The 6,000-nt window shown below is 38.8% G+C and overlaps 1 protein-coding gene across 1 annotated transcript in view; it reads left to right on the top strand.

The window, feature by feature from the left end:
* The first annotated feature begins 5,676 nt into the window (after positions 1-5,676).
* Positions 5,677-6,000, top strand: part of GPR39 (G protein-coupled receptor 39) — a 173,887-nt gene continuing 173,563 nt past the window's right edge. The window contains exon 1 of the mRNA XM_026714641.2: positions 5,677-5,853. The gene's annotated coding sequence lies outside the window, so the exon portion shown is untranslated. The remainder of the gene's footprint in view (positions 5,854-6,000) is intronic.

Here is a 6,000-nt window from a genome sequence, read left to right as displayed (position 1 = left end):
TTAGCAAAAGGTTAACCATTTTTCAAAGAAATTTGCTTTACCCTTCCTTGACAATAGATATTAGGTGTATCTTTAAGTTTGTCCAAACAGTTACTATTTCTATATATGATACCCAGCAATTTCCATAGCAATATCTAGAAACAATGTTCTGCTTCACACCCTAAGTCACAGATTGTTGAGCCTTAATTTACAGAACAAAGCACAACTTGCTAGTTTTACATAATGTATCCAGTCAAAAACATGTTTTAAAAACTACCATGCGTGCATAAGTAGATTGGATGCATAGGCCCTCTTAAGTTACAAATCACCTTGACTTAAGTTGTGTTTGACCTGAATTTTTAAATCCATTTATTACTGTGATTAACTTCTGAGATGGCTTATAAAAGATGGCATGTTGTATTATTTATCTAGTATAATATCTCAGAAAATATATATATATTTTAAAAAGTTTAAATTTGATAACATTAACTTGTTTTTTATCTGTTCAAAACAGGAAAACAGGAAAATATTATTAGCCATCATATCCACTGATAGCATCTTCCCCACCACCCACCACAAAAAAATACAATGAGCAAAAGATGGCAAATAATCACCTGAAGCAGGTCCCTGATTATTTATGCAATTCTATTTCAGAAGAAAAATTATCTTCCTTCCAATCTTTATACCGCTTCAAGCCCTGATGCCCCAGTCTTCTCCATGGTGTTTGAAAATTCAAATTTGTTCTGCTCAGACAAGCTTTATATTAGTGCCCAATTTCTTTCACTTAATTTTACTTTATAAAAGTGTGAACAAAGATTATATATGCATGGCTGGGTTGTGGAAATTAAAATCTGTGAGTTACTAGAGGCTGATAAAGAGAAAGGGGAGGGGGGAAGAAAAGGCCTGAAACAATGGGTCTATCCCCACCCTTTTCCCCTGAATGATTAAAAAAACTTCTATGGCTGCATTCTATAATACTAATATTATAATAAATCCAGTTTTAATATTAACGCATGTCTCTGGCTCTGAGAATGGGAACTTTAGAACAGATTTTCCACAACCTACACAGCTCCGATATATAAAAAAAAAACAGGTTAACCTATAAAAAGGAAAAGTGCTTGTGCTTCAAGAGATAATCACAATCATTTCAACATTAGGTAGGAGCTTTACATGCATCCCTTACTATATATACATTCCACTGCTTCACCTCTTGGCTGGGTTCATATGCCACATTTAGCCTCCACCTGAGCAAATGCATTCTAGTCTAACATTTTATGCTTATGATTCAGTGTGACCTGCAAACCCAAGAAACAAGTGGTGGTGTGCATTCAAGTTTCTTCCCAGCTCTTATTTTCACTTCTAGCTTAGCTGCAGTGTATCGGAAATCATAGACATTCAGATTTACAGATTACAATGCAGAAGGGCTACAGATCTGGGGAATGGGGCAGTCCCCCTTCTCCCCTCCTTATTTTCCTCCCTCTCTCTTTTTCAAAGAAGGCCACCATAGTACCATGACATTTTAAATGGAGACATTTTAAATTGAGCTATATGTGCGGTGCTAACTCAGCTAAAAAAGGGGCACAGTGGCTCAGTGGCTAAGATGCTGAGCTTGTCAGTCAGGAAGGTCAGCAGTTTGGCGGTTCGAATCCCTAGTGCCGCATAATGGAGTGAGCTCCCATTACTTGTCCCAGCTTCTGCCAACCTAGCAGTTCGAAAGCATGTAAAAAATGCAAGTAGAAAAATAGGGACCACCTTGGTGGGAAGATAATAGTGTTCCATGCGCCTTCGGCGTTTAGTCATACCGGCCACATGACCACAGAGACGTCTTCGGACACCACTGGCTCTTCAGCTTTGAAACGGAGATGAGCACCGCCCCCTAGAGCCGGAAATGACTAGCACATATGTGCAAGGGGAACCTTTACCTTTACCTTTAACTCAGCGGAAGATTGACTTGGAGGCTGAAAGGAGCCGGAAGGGGTAATAAAGCAGCTTACCTCCTGCAAGTTAACATTTGTGAAAGTGTGAAGAGGGCTCAGGACTCAGAAGTAAATTAGGCAATATAATAAGGTGTTTGCTTAATTCAGACAGAAATTGTTTATCTAAAAGAGGGGTGGGAAATGATGGCCCTTTTATAACTTGTCACCTTCAACTCTCAGAATTACTATTAGTTACTATTATTATGAGGGCCAACTTTCTTTCCCAGGAACTTAATCCCAGTTGCAAAAAGGGAAAAGGAAAAGGAAAAAGAAAACAAAACAAACAGCATAGCAAAATCGAAACAGTTTTCCTTATAGATTTTCTTACTGAACAACCTAGGAAATTTCATTAGTCCTCCCTTCATCCCATTCCAAGAGATTTGGTGTGCAAGACAAAGATATAACAAAGAATTTTAAAAACCACACAATTCCTGAGTTACAAGAATGGTTGTTATACATATGAACTTTAGTGAGCTAAATATAAAAGAATAGCCTTGTACACCTTTAATACTTGAGTACAAGTTGTCAAGGGAAACTCCTTATTTTATCCAGCTATTAAAAGTAAAAGACTTTTCTGTCTCTTGGCACTTATCACCCAATCAATACCAAGAAACTTAGGGATACATCATTATAGCACTGTATTTGCACAACACATTGTCTTAATTAAGTCAGCCAGATCCATCGGAGGGGAAAGGAGAATGGTAGCAAGGCGCCATGTGTGATAATTTAGGAAGGCACCAAAGTTTTTATTCTGATTTATTTTAAATTCTCTTATTGGAAGGTTTTGCATTATGGACTGGGTCACTTTTTCTTTTTTTACATTTTATGTAAAAATGAATGCAGTTTTGCTATAAACTGTTTTGAATAGTCCCATTCAAAGGAACCCACGTGCATGTACCAATTCAAAGTCTTCCTTGCTGGACTAGAAGGAAAATTGTGGGTTGTTTGTTGTCTAGATAGTGTCCATAGCACTTTAATCATTTTTCTCCCTTTCTGCTCGATTGTGTCCAATTCTCAGATATTACAGATTTCTAAGCAAGGTTTTTTGGAAGTGGTTGGCCGTTGCCTCCTTCCTAAGGCTCAGAGAAAGTAATAGACTCAAGAGCACCCAACTGTCTTTCTAGCTTGATGCTTTAATCACTGCACCAAACCGTCTCTCTCTAATCAGTTTAGGATGCATAATTTTTTAAAAAAAATCCATCAACTTAGTTAAAGCCATTCAACAATAAACTATGAAATATTGTTAACAAAAACAGTTCCTTCCCCCCAAAAAAAAGTTTTTCCAAAAAGCTGGAACAGTCTCACACCTGATATGTTTCCATTAAAGTGCCATTTCCCCAGTCTACATGGGAACTGACTTTTCTTCAAGGATCATATCTAGTAGTGTCTTATTCAAAGTTGTCATTCTCCACATAGCCGAGTAGACTGAAACCTCCACAGAATAAACCTCTCTGACTTTGTGGCCTCTTTTGAGAGGGTTAAATGCATCCCCTCATCTTTTATTCATGTCCAGCCACACAAATATATGGTATAAAGCTGAAGATTATTACCATACCATAGGATTATATCGTGATTGGCACTAATATGGTTATAGCCTGTGGAATGTGATTATGATTGTGGTGTATAGCATATGTTGATTTTCTAACAATAGTTCCCCCAGTAGGTAATTCCTGTGTTTAAGCACAAATTTCATAGATATGAAATCTGATCTTATTATTTCTCATAAATTCCTTCTCTCCAGTATCTGCATCAGTGTGCATGAATATTTTATATGTACATTTTTCTAAGTCCTATGATTCTGTATTTCTTTTTACATGTATTTTCCAGCCCATCTTCTTCACCAGAAGACATAACTATTTTTTTCCTACTTATTCCTTCCTAAATCATACAATTTGTATTATTTTCCCCCAGTTTTGTTGGTAAAACTATATTACAAAATCCTGAGGAATGCAAATATTGGCAGTTAACTGCATTCTGCTGGGGGCATTGGTTCATTGATCTAATTTTATATTATGATCTAATTTTATATTATGCATTTTTTCTCTGCTCAGCCAAAGATGACCAAGCTAGTTGGGAAAAGTTTCATCTCATCTTCCTCCATGATCTACAAAGATCCCCAGTAGCTCTTAAGGGTTAGTCACAAAATGGTATCATCCATCAAGGAAAAGAAGGAAGACCACAGACAAAAGTTGAGGTTGGAAATGGGAGTTAAGGATACATTCGTTTGCTTTTTAGAGTGACCATCTATGTAGTGATTCTTAGTACTTCAATAGGAGGCTACAGAGGCATTTGTAAGGGAAGCCTTGCTTTCAATACCTAGCCTGAGCAGGAGGTTGAACTCAGTGGCCTTAAATCCTATGATTTTATGGGAGCTGAATAGTTTTGACATCACCATTGGGCCTTTCCCAATTCTTTCCAGCCATCCTAGAATCAGCATGAAAATTATGCAGGCATGAAATCTCTCCTGCCTCCATTGGCTCTGTTTCAAGTTCCTGCAAGCATTTGGATTCCTTCCAAGCTAATGTAGTGACAATGCCTAACTGATTTTCTACATCCTGAGGCTGCCCTTGGACAGGGTGGGGAAAAAAGGGCCAAAAAGACAACATTAACAGAGCCCTGTTAGGTTGCACCTTCAATATTAGCTCCAGGAAATCAATGATAAAGAACTGGCACAGCTAAGGGGGACTTAAACCTGTGTTATTTGCGGGCCAGGGATGAATAATTTCATAGGCACATGTCAGGAGAAAAGGTTGCCAGGACATTTTGTCACTGGGCAAAAAGGAGCAGCAAACAGCTTTCCCCCTAACTATGTTTCCTACCCCCAGACATTATAATGATACACAGAATTTCAGAATCATTTGTATCAACAGTGACCCACTAAGGGAGGTTTCCTCTGTGTATTTGGATTTTCAGAAGTAAAGTACAGATAGTCCTTGACTTACAACAGTTGATTTAATGACAGTTCAAAGTTACAACGGCACTGAAAAAAGTGACTTATGACCATTCTTCACAGTTACAACCATTGCAGCATCCCCAGGCTCACGAGATTTACATTCAGATGCTTTGCAACTGACTCACATTTATGACGGTTTCAGTGTCCCAGAGTTATGCGATCCCCTTTTGTGACCTTCTGACAAGCAAAGTCAATGGGGAAGCCCGATTCACTTAACAACCGGGTTACGCGTTTAAGAACCGCAGGGATTCGCTTAACAAATGCGGTGAAAAAAGTAAAAAAAAAAAAAAATGGAGCAAACTGACTTAAGAAAATTCCCAGTTAATGTTTTGGGCTCAATTGTAGTCGTAAGTTGAGGGCTACCCCATGTATGTACAACTCTGTCCATCACCACCCAGTGCCAAAACTTTCCATGTAGTCAAGTTCTCTAAAAAAAATAAAAAAATAAAAAACCGTGCCAGAAGACAAGGAATGCAATTTCCTTTTTTGAACTGACGAGTCATTGCAGAGGTCTGCTTCTAGTCTGCCTCTGAAGCAGAAAAGAAGAGAAATTAAATAGGAGGACGCTAAAGAAAATGGTGGGGGATGGTTGGGATTGTAAACAACACCAGACACTGCTGGCAACAGCAGCCCAGCTTTGTTTATTCTTAAAAAAAAACAGGGAGAGATTTCAGAAAAGGGAACCAGAGTATTCATCTGTTAGTCAGGTTGCCTCATTCCTTTTCAGCCCGCCTTATCGGCTTCATCAGTGACCACATCCCTTTCACTGTTCGGCTCCAAGTTAATGTTTGACGGAAACTGCTCCTTTCAGCCACAGGGAACAGATCCTGTGGAAAAGGGCAGAGACTACAACAGTATTGCTGGTCGGGTTAGCTATCCTTTAAGGAGAACTGGGAGCTGTCTCCAGCATCGAGCATTTCCTGTCTTCTGTCTCACCCAGAACAGGTGAACAAAAGCTTTCCTCAGGTTTTTTTCCCCCCCCGCTCTCATTGTTGTTAATGTGATTGAGGCAGACAACTAATTCAATAAGGCCTAGGGTGGGGTGGGGGAATGCGAGAGAGGAAAGTGTTATTAAAACTTCATTTCTGTTTG

Source organism: Pseudonaja textilis, chromosome 1 (assembly GCF_049901715.1).
Source record: "Pseudonaja textilis isolate UNSWEBS1 chromosome 1, rPseTex1.2, whole genome shotgun sequence".
In the NCBI taxonomy this organism is placed as follows: Eukaryota; Metazoa; Chordata; class Lepidosauria; order Squamata; family Elapidae; genus Pseudonaja; species Pseudonaja textilis.
The sequence above is the reverse complement of the archived record's forward strand: the minus strand, read 5'-3'. Positions and strand labels throughout refer to the sequence as shown.